Genomic DNA, 12,500 nt, shown 5'->3' with positions numbered 1-12,500 from the left:
GGTTAGTGTTATCGTTACTGAAGTAATAAGTTCCGTTATTATTATTATTATTATTATTATTATTATTATTATTATTATTATTATTATTATTATTATTATCATAAGTTTCAGTTTCCAACAAATTTTATTAATCATCGTTTAGTAAATATTTCCAGAGGAAGTATTGCTAGTATTATTATTGAGTTACTATTATTTTTGTTTCTCTTAAAAGTTATTATTTTTACGGGATACACAATCACTTTATAATTGTGACACTTCATCATCATCATCATCACCATCATCATCTCCTACGCAAAGGGCCTCTGTTAGATTAAGCCAGTTATCTCTATCTTGAGCTGTTAATTCAGTACTTCTCCATTCATCATCTCCTGCTTCATTACTTAGAAATTATGGTAATTTCAGAATATCTCAAAATTGAGTATTCCCTTCATTGCTTTTTTTTATCACTATTGTTATGAAATTATTTATTGGTATACTTTTTTTAGAGCAAATTGTACACATTATAGGTTCAATTATAAGTGTGACATACTCTATCAATTGTTTCTGCTCATAAAGTTTGTGTATTATAATTTCATAGTTTTCTTAATTAAGAGAGATTACACAGTGCCAACTTGAAGACTGTTTTACCAAGGCAGGTTGGTTGGTAGTTAAGGCTTCTTACCACCAGATTTTCCACCAAAGCAACCATTATTTCTTTCCTTAAATTCAAAGTATACCTCAAATTTGCACTTGTTCATTTAGGCAAACTTGCAACCTCGTATATTTACTCTTAATATTGGAGGTTTTTATAGCCCAGTGTAAATGTTGACTCCTTTTTCAAAACGAAGTTCCTCGTATATTATTTTTATTCTTTAAAAGGCCAGTGCCAATGTCTTCTGTCATCCCAAAAGCTTATGGAACCTTTTTTAAAGTTTAGATCCAATATTGGTCCTTTTCCAACAATTTCCATTTTCATTGTTCAGGACCGATGCTGACTTTTTTTCTGTTATCCATCATGTTGGCAGCCAAGTTATAAAATTGTGTTTCGTATCATCATCATCATCATCATTATTATTATTATTATTATTATTATTATTATTATTATTATTATTATTATTATTATTATTATCATCATCATCATCTTGATAATCAACACCCATCAGTTGAACATTTTCCTTTTATTTCGAATGAATTTCGAATGAGAGATTCTTTGACATTATCCTGCAGTCTAAATCCTGTGTTTATAGCCGTTAACCACATTGCCATTTGAAAGAAAAGCAGGGACAACGAATTAGCGTATTTTCAGAAATAATTTGTACGGTATGTGACTTCTGGCATAAGTATACACATTTATTTTTCAATTATGAGGCATTAGATATCTATTTGCTTCTATTTGTCTAGCATGTAATATCCAACATAAGTGTACATTTACATGTTCTGAAAGTAACAACCAGTATGAGTGTACTTTTTATGTGTCATGTACGTGTCATTCAATATAATCGTAATCTTTCTTAACTCGTAAGTAAGATCCAGCGGATGTGTACACACTTCCACAGATATATATATATATATATATATACATATATATGTATATATATATATATATATACATATATATGTATATATATATATATATATATATTGAAGTTAATCTGTCAAAATACAAACTGAGATTTTCTGACTTTTAGTTTTGTAATGGCTATTTCAAAATTTTTTCATTTAAACAATTTAAACTTAACGGAAAAACTATATATTCATAGGATGTGGACACGTATTGAGGATGAATGGTGAGGAGGGAGTTAGAAGGTTTTGGGAGAAACCTGTAAAGGGGGGGGGGGGGGGGTTGGCAGATCGAGAGGGAGACAGAGGATTAGATGGCGAGATAATATGAAGAATGATATGGAAAGAAGAGGTTTGGTGATAGAGGGCGCCTTTGATGGGAAGTCGTTGGATTGGGGGCTTTAGGCAACCGACCCCTTTAATGTAGAGATAACGGTGAGAGAATAAGAGAAAAGGATATGTTCGAGCTAGATAAATGAGCCACCTGCTGCCTTAATCGTCCAGAGGAACCTTCAGAACTTGTAAAAATGCAAAAATGGGAGTTCTGTTCCAGTACATTGGTCGAGTGACATATTGGAAATGTTTTTACGATTGTCAAGAAGAGAATATTCACTTTCCTGCGTGCGTCACATACTAATACTTTAATCTCTCTCTCTCTCTCTCTCTCTCTTTCTCTCTCTCTCTCTCTCTCTCTCTCTCTCTCTCTCTCTCATCTAAACTTAAATCTTATAAGTTGGTTCCTAGTACTGTTACTGTTAAAACTGATGAATAAATTTTCATCAAAAATATTTTCAGTTAAATCGTAGAGGTTTGCTAACACAAGCTATTTCTCTCTCTCTCTCTCTCTCTCTCTCTCTCTCTCTCTCTCGTTAGAAGAAAAGTACAGTCTTTTTATGGAGGAGAAAACTACTCGTAACCTTTTCATGACCTCGGCTGACACTGGTGTCGATAACAATGCGGGGGTGGGGGGGGGTTGTATTTTGGGAGCCAGCCACCTAATACCACAGTCTGCAAACATATTAATTCAGAGTAGAGCATCGTACCACTCAACCACGGTGTCTACTTGATATATATGTATATATATATATATATATATATACACGCGGTATATATGTATGTATTGTATGTATGTATGTATTTATACAAATATATATATATATATATATATATCCATCCATATACCAAAGGCACTTCCCCCAATTTTGGGGGGTAGCCGACAACAACAATGAAACAAAACAAAAAGGGGACCTCTACTCTCTATGTTCGTTCAGCCTAAATCGGGGACTCAACCGAGTTCAGCTGGTACTGCTAAGGTGCCACAGCCCAACCTCCCACATTTCCACCACAGATGAAGCTTCATAATGCTGAATCCCCTACTGCTGCTACCCTCCGCGGTCATCTAAGGCACCGGAGGAAGCAGCAGGGCCTACTGGAACTGCGTCACAATCGCTCGCCATTCATTCCTATTTCTAGCACGCTCTCTTGCCTCTCTCACATCTATCCTCCTATCACCCAGAGCTTTCTTCACACCATCCATCCACCCAAACCTTGGCCTTCCTCTTGTACTTCTCCCATCAACTCTTGCATTCATCACCTTCTTTAGCAGACAACCATTTTCCATTCTCTCAACATGGCCAAACCACCTCAACACATTCATATCCACTCTAGCCGCTAACTCATTTCTTACACCCGTTCTCACCCTCACCACTTCGTTCCTAACCCTATCTACTCGAGATACACCAGCCATACTCCTTAGACACTTCATCTCAAACACATTCAATTTCTGTCTCTCCATCACTTTCATTCCCCACGACTCCGATCCATACATCACAGTTGGTACAATCACTTTCTCATATAGAACTCTCTTTACATTCATGCCCAACCCTCTATTTTTTACTACTCCCTTAACTGCCCCCAACACTTTGCAACCTTCATTGACTCTCTGACGTACATCTGCTTCCACTCCACCATTTGCTGCAACAATAGACCCCAAGTACTTAAACTGATCCACCTCCTCAAGTAACTCTCCATTCAACATGACATTCAACCTTGCACCACCTTCCCTTCTCGTACATCTCATAACCTTACTCTTACCCACATTAACTCTCAACTTCCTTCTCTCACACACCCTTCCAAATTCTGTCACTAATCGGTCAAGCTTCTCTTCTGTGTCTGCTACCAGAAATACTACCGCCAGAGAGTTATGGGGTCCTTTGACTGGCCAGACAGTACTACGTTGGATCCTTCTCTTTGGTTACGGTTCTTTCTCTTTGCCTACACATACGCCGAATAGTCTGGCCTATTCTTAACAGATTCTCCTCTGTCCTCACACACCTGACAACACTTGAGGTTACTAAACAATTCTTCTTCGCTCAAGGGGTTAACTACTGCACTGTATTTGTTCTGTGGCTACTTTCCTCTTAGTAAGGGTAGAAGAGACTCTTTAGCTATGGTAAGCAGCTCTTCTAGGAGAAGGACACTCCAAAATCAAACCATTGTTCTCTAGTCTTGGGTAGTGCCATAGCCTCTGTACCATGGTCTTCCACTGTCTTGGGTTAGAGTTCTCTTGCTTGAGGGTACAATCAGGCACACTATTCTATTTAATTTCTCTTCCTCTTGTTTTGTTAAAGTTTTCATAGTTTATATAGGAAATATTTATTTTAATTTTACTCTTCTTAAAATATTTTATTTTTCCTTCTTTCCTTTCCTTACTGGGCTATTTTCCCTGTTGGGGCCCCTGGGCTTATAGCATTTTGCTTTTCCAGCTAGGGTTGTAGCTTAGCAAATAATAATAATAATAATAATATCATCCGCAAACAACAACTGATTTACCTCCCATTCATGGTCATTCTCGCCTACCAGTTTTAATCCTCGTCCAAGCACTCGAGCATTCACCTCTCTCACCACTCCATCAACATACAAGTTAAACAACCACGGCGACATCACACATCCCTGTCTCAGCCCCACTCTCACCGGAAACCAATCACTCACTTCATTTCCTATTCTAACACATGCTTTACTACCTTTGTATAAACTTTTCACTGCTTGCAACAACCTTCCACCAACTCCATATAACCTCATCACATTCCACATTGCTTCCCTATCAACTCTATCATATGCTTTCTCCAGATCCATAAACGCAACATACACCTCCTTACCTTTTGCTAAATATTTCTCGCATATCTGCCTAACTGTAAAAATCTGATTCATACAACCCCTACCTCTTCTAAAACCCCCCTGTACTTCCAAGATTGCATTCTCTGTTTTATCCTTAATCCTATTAATCAATACTCTACCATACACTTTTCCAACTACACTCAACAAACTAATACCTCTTGAATTACAACACTCATGCACATCTCCCTTACCCTTATATAGTGGTACAATACATGCACAAACCCAATCTACTGGTACCATTGACAACACAAAACACATATTAAACAATCTCACCAACCATTCAAGTACAGTCACACCCCCTTCCTTCAACATCTCAGCTTTCACACCGTCCATACCAGATGCTTTTCCTACTCTCGTTTCATCTAGTGCTCTCCTCACTTCATCTATTGTTATCTCTCTCTCATTCTCATCTCCCATCACTGGCACCTCAACACCTGGAACAGCAATTATATCTGCCTCCCTATTATCCTCAACATTCAGTAAACTTTCAAAATATTCCGCCCACCTTTTCCTTGCTTCCTCTCCTTTTAACAACCTTCCATTTCCATCTTTCACTGTCTCTTCAATTCTTGCGCCAGCCTTCCTTACTCTCTTCACTTCTTTCCAAAACTTCTTCTTATTCTCTTCATATGACTGACCCAATCCCTGACCCCACCTCAGGTCAGCTGCCCTCTTTGCCTCACGAACCTTGCGCTTTACTTCCATCTTTTTCTCTCTATATTTTTCATACTTCTCTATACTATTACTCTGCAGCCATTCTTCAAAAGCCCTCTTTTTCTCTTCCACTTTCACCTTCACTCCTTCATTCCACCATTCACTGCCCTTCCTCATGCTGCCTCCAACAACCTTCTTGCCACATACATCACTTGCAATCCCAACAAAATTTTCTTTTACTAACTTCCACTCCTCCTCTAAATTACCAGTTTCTCTTACTCTCACCTCATCATATGCCATTTTCAACCTTTCCTGATATTTACTTTTTACCCCCGGTTTTATTAGCTCTTCAATCCTCACTACCTCCCTTTTACATCCACCTACTCTATTCCCCCACTCTTTTGCTACAACTAATTTTCCTTCCACCAAAAAAATGATCAGACATACCTTTAGCCATACCCCTAAACACGTGCACATCTTTCAATCTTCCAAACATTCTTTTAGTTACCAACACATAATCCATTAATGCCCTTTCTACTACTCTTCCATTTGCCACTCTTACCCATGTATACTTATTTTTATCTTTCTTTTTAAAGAAGCTAGCACTTATTACCATCTCTTGTTCAACACACATGTCTACCAGTCTCTCACCACTCTCATTTTCACCTGGTACGCCATACTTACCAATGACACCTTCTATCTCTCCAGCGCCCACTCTAGCATTTAAGTCACCCATAACAACTACATAATTCCTTCTACCCAGTCCTTCTACACACCTAGTTAAATAATTCCAGAACTCATTCCGCTATATATATATATATATATATATATATATATATATATATATATATATATATATATATATATATATATAATGGACACACTTATATATTGTAAATATGTAAATATATTTAAACTTTTTTTAATTTGGCTATCATGTATTTCTGTGTTTTATACGGAAATGTGTATCTATATATAAATAGATATAACTGAACATATCTAATATATATATATATATATATATATATATATATATATATATATATATATATATATATATATATCAGTATATATATATATATATATATATATATATATATATATATATATATATACTGTGTATATATATATATATATATATATATATATATATATACTGTATATATATATATATATACATACTGATATATATATATATATATATATATATATATATATATATATATATATATATATCAGTATATATATATATATATATATATATATATATATATACTGTGTATATATATATATATATAATATATATATATATATATATACTGTGTATATATATATATATATATATATGTATATATATATATATATATATATATATATATATATATATATATATATATACATACTGATATATATATATATATATATATATATATATATATATATATATATATATATATATACATACTGATATATATATATATATATATATATATATATATATATATAAAAATATATACTGTATATATGTGTGTGTATATATATGCAAGTGTAATTTTATATTCATAAATGAATGTATAATTTTATGTATACATGTTTATGTATACAGTAGATAGATAGAGATAAATATGTATAGCCGATAGATAAATGTGTGTATATATATATATATATATATATATATATATATATATATATATATATATATATATATATGTGTGTGTGTGTGTGTGTGTGTGTGTGTGTGTTGGTGTGTGTGTGTATGTACTGTATGTGCAGTATGTAATTTATATATACATGTTTGGGGGGAAAATGTCAGGTTCACATAATTAATACTGAGAGTGCGTGTAAGGAATGAAGGATTGTTTCATCATTAATTATTATAATATAGACTCACAGTGATTATTTTAAATCTCCTAATGAATCTGAAGCTTTTTTAATGAATCCAATATTCTTTCTATTGAAAACACGCACCAAGGAACCAAAATATACTGCTACAAGACCAACTTATGATAATAACAATTTATGATAATATCATTAATTTCGTCAACTGCTTGTTCCCCGGAGATCATTTTCAATCAGAACTGGCTCACTCCGGCGCTCATAAGTTTCACTAATTAACTTAGTATGTGATTAATTAGAGTGGGGGCGACTTGTCAGTATTCTATTAAGGGGAATATGATGATAAACCGAATATTCGTGAAAGATTTATTCTTTATTCATTAATCTATATAATTAGTATTTTTGTAACTATTTTGGAATTTGAAAATTTCCCTACTATGGTTAGTTAGCTAACCGCCCTCACTCTTCATTCACCCATCATTCCGGTCAGATAAAATACAGACCATTTCTTTTATTTTTGTCTTTATTTAACTTTTCAATATATTTGAATCTGGCGTTAGTTGTAGTTTTGATTATTTTTAGGGCTACTTTTGATCTACTTTTACTTACAAATTCCCCAAGATGCAACGGCGACCGGAACATACTAGCAGATAGGGTCAATAGAGAAGGAGTATCCTATCAACATCAGTCCAAAAGACACATAAAAATGTAAGCTAAAGTATCCAGGTGCTACCCCGTCCATTAAAAGGCGTATGATATATATGTATAAATATATATATATGTATATATATATATATATATATATATATATACATATATATATATATATATGTATATATATATATATATATATATATATATATATATATATATATATATATATATATACATATATATATATATATATATATATATATATATATATATATATATATATATATATATATATATATATATATCAGTCTAGTGAGATCCGAGTTACTGTATGGACATGAGTCGTAGTATGGCAATGAAACAATCTACAACATCTTTAGCAGATTTGAGAACAAAGCCCTCAGAAGAATATTGGAAGTAAAATGGTGGGACAGCATTAGAAATGGAACTATAAGAGATATTACGCGAGTGCCATATGTGGATGAGATCAAGATGAGGGGTAGATGGAGATGGTTTGGGCATGCTCTTTCGCGCTCCCCAAGAGAGATTGCTTCGCCTAATGTTTAACTGTGCTCCACAAGGCACTTGTAGAGTTAGAAGACCCATGCTTACATGGCTGAGAACTATGAAGCGTGAAGTGGGAGATGATGAGTCTCGGAGAAGTATTGAGTTAAAACTACGACTGGCGAAATCTAACCGAGGCCCTTTGCGTCAATGGGCGTAGGTGATGATGATGATGATGATGACATATATATATATATATATATATATATATATATATATATATGTGTGTGTGTGTGTATATATATATATACATATATATATTCATTTATTGTATACGCACATATATATGTATGTATTTTATATATATATATATATATATATATATATATATATATATATATATATATATATATATATATATATAATTATATATATATATAGAAATAAATTTCTACCTCATACTTGGGATCGAACGCTAGCCCCTTCTAATGAAAGGCCAGGTCGAAACCAACCATGCCACGAGAGACCATAAAAGGAAATCTGAACCTGACACTAATCTAGCTGTCCGAAGATTTACCTGGTGAGACATCAGTCTCATTACCAGCGAGTTTTACCAGATTTCCCCGGGCCACCACGTGACACAATTGGTAGTAATTCATTCAAATTACCCCTAATGAGTCAATATGGATAAATATCAACACAACATCGTGTTCAAATAGAAATAAATTTCTACCTCATACTTGGGATCGAACGCTAGCCCCTTCTAATGAAAGGCCAGGTCGAAACCAACCATGCCACGAGAGCCCATAAAAGGAAATCTGAACCTGACACTAATCTAGCTGTCCGAGGATTTACCTGGTGAGAAATCAGTCTCTTTACCAGCGAGTTTTACCAGATTTCCCCGGGCCACCACGTGACACAATTGGTAGTAATTCATTCAAATTACCCCTAATGAGTCAATATGGATAAATATCAACACAACATCGTGTTCAAATAGAAATAAATTTCTACCTCATACTTAGGATCGAACGCTAGCCCCTTCTAATAAAAGGTCAGGTCGAAACCAACCATGCCACGAGAGCCCATAAAAGGAAATCTGAACCTGACACTAATCTAGCTGTCCGAGGATTTACCTGGAGAGACATCAGTCTCTTTACCAGCGAGTTTTACCAGATTTCCCCGGGCCACCACGTGACACAATTGGTAGTAATTCATTCAAATTACCCCTAATGAGTCAATATGGATAAATATCAACACAACATCGTGTTCAAATAGAAATAAATTTCTACCTCATACTTGGGATCGAACGCTAGCCCCTTCTAATGAAAGGCCAGGTCGAAACCAACCATGCCACGATGTCTCACCAGGTAAATCCTCGGACAGCTAGATTAGTGTCAGTTTCAGATTTCCTTTTATGGGCTCTTCAAGATGAGACAGTAAAAAAAAAAAAAAAAAAAAAAAAAAAAAAAAAAAAAAAGCACCCATATCATTGAAGATGATGCATTTAAAAATCCACCCATGATATTTAAGGCGCGACACATTACCCAAACCTGCCCATGTCATTTAAGATGACACATATTACAAAAACTCAACCATGTCATTTAGAGCACTCGGCAATATAATTAAAACGAGATACACAATGACACTAACTCATTCATTGAAGATAATACATATTTATTATTAAACGCATTACAAAATTTAACCCGTGTCATTGAAGAATAGATACATTACAAAATCCCCACTTCATAGCATGAACAAGTTTATTTCATCATTAATTTCAGGGGGTCTTGAGTTCTTGACCTTTCCCCCTCTCTATGAAGTTCGCTTTTTATTTGAGCTTCAGCCAGTCGACTGACACTTCTGATACGGAATATAGATTGGCAATAAACAGACTAATAAATCTTAAGTTTCGACGAGTCTACCTACATAATGCATTAAGTGGCCAATGCGGTAACATCCCTGACTGATGAACACCAGACTGGGGTTCGAGTCCCGCTCAAACTCGGTAGTTTCTTTGGTCGCTGCAACATCACCAACCTTGTGAGCTAAGGATGGGGTGTTTTGTGGGTACCTAAAAGTCTATCTGCTGGGTGATCAGTAGCCATTGCCTGGTCTTCCTTGGTCCTTGCTTGGGTGGAGAGGGGGCTTGGGCGCTGATCTTATGTATATATGGTCAGTCTACTGCTTGACAGGGCAATGTCACTGTCCCTTGCTTCTGCCATTCATGAGTGGCCTTTAAACGAATTATTCTGTTATGCAATTAGTGCTGGAGCTCTCTCTCTCTCTCTCTCTCTCTCTCTCTCTCTCTCTCTCTCTCTCTCTCTCTCTCTCTCTCTCTCTCTATAATGCCAGGGGTTGGTGCAGATATGGGGATAATTGCAGGTTTACACACAAAAATAAGTATGAAGGCGAAAGAACAAATATTATGGAAAAGTTGGATTTTTTAATGGCAGAATTCCGAGAAATGAAGAAAAGAACATCATATCAGAACAGGAAGGAAGCATGGGAGAATCCATATTATTACCAATATTAAATAATGGGAATGAAACACAAACCATAATAGTGATGAATGCACAGGGTTTAGTCACGAGTAACTCTAAAAGGAAAATAGAGTTCCTAGAAGAACTAACCCAAATTGAAAAAATAGATATATTAAATATAAGTGAAACATGGTATTCCCAAGAGACTGGCAGTGATGACCAGATAAAGGGTTTCCAAACTTATAGATCAGACAGAAAAAATAGGAATCAAGGGGGAACCGCAATATATGGAAGAGACATAAATCAAGGAAAAGTCTGTGAAAAATACAGCAACACAGAATGTGAATTGATTGCGGTAGAATTTGAATTTGAAAAACTAGTGAATATTGTAGTTTACAGACCCCCAAATACTAAGGAGTTTGACATAATAATAGAGAAAATAGATGATATATGTAGAAACCATAAAGACTGGAATATACTCCTATCCGGAGATTTTAACTTTCCTTTCGTGGATTGGAAAGAACGGATAGAAGAAAGTGGTTGTATGTATACATATAAAAAAGAGAGTAATAGTAGCGCAGAAGATAAGAGGCAATTTGAAAAGCTTCAAGATATGCTATTAGAACATAATATGCAACAAATAAACCACATTCCAACAAGAAAGGAAAATGTCCTAGATCTAGTATTTGTGAATGAGGTGAATTATGTTAAAGAAATAATAGTGTATAACACGGGAATTTCAGACCACAATGTCATAGAATTGATAGTTCATTCCAAAGCAAGTGATCACAGAATTAATAAAAGCACAAAACTTTGGGAAGGATATGGAAAATATAACTTTTACAGTAAGAATATAAAATGGTCAGAAATAAATGAAGAACTGAATAAAGAATGGAAAAATGTATTTATAAGTGATAATATACAGGTAAATACGGATATACTGTACAAAATACTGGAGAAAATTGTTGAAAAGTATGTACCGAAAAAAAACAATAAACAAAAGACGTGCATACCAAGAGACAGAAGGATCTTATTTCAGAAAATTAAAAAGTGGAAGAAAAATCTTGCAAAAGAAAAAAATGTGTGGAAAATGAGGGAAATAAAATGTAAGATAGAAAATGCAGAACAAAAGATTATACAGTCGAAAGAAAATGAAAAAAGGGACTTAGAAGAAAGGACACTTCAAAATATAAAAAGAAACCCCAAAGTACTTTACTCCTATGCAAAAAAGATGAATAAAAGGAGAATAGAAATAGGCCCTCTAAGAATTGAAGGACGGATAACGAATGAAAAAAAAGGAAATATGCAACATATTAGCAGAAAAATATAAGAGTGAGTTCACGCCAAGAATTGCGTATGAGAATAATGAAACAGAAATGAGAGAAGAAAATGTTGAATATCTAACGGATATAGATATTAATGAAGCAGATATTGTCACGGCTATAAACGAAATTAAAAATGGATCGGCAGCCGGACCAGATGGAGTTCCAGCGATTTTGTTAAAAAAAACTGCAAACACTATAGCGAAGCCGCTTGCAATACTGCTAAGACAGAGTGTAGATATGAGCGAGATATATGTTAAACATAAATTAGCTTATATAACCCCTATCTTCAAAAGTGGATCAAGACTAGAGGCAAGCAATTATAGACCTGTTA

General features: G+C 34.5%; 1 long non-coding RNA gene across 3 annotated transcripts in view; it reads left to right on the top strand.

Annotated features, from left to right (window-relative positions):
- Window positions 1–12,500, top strand: part of LOC137648866 (uncharacterized) — a 127,422-nt gene that overhangs the window by 61,502 nt on the left and 53,420 nt on the right. The window lies entirely within an intron of this gene.

Source organism: Palaemon carinicauda, chromosome 10, assembly GCF_036898095.1.
Source record: "Palaemon carinicauda isolate YSFRI2023 chromosome 10, ASM3689809v2, whole genome shotgun sequence".
In the NCBI taxonomy this organism is placed as follows: Eukaryota; Metazoa; Arthropoda; class Malacostraca; order Decapoda; family Palaemonidae; genus Palaemon; species Palaemon carinicauda.
This window is presented reverse-complemented; position numbering and strand designations above follow the sequence as displayed.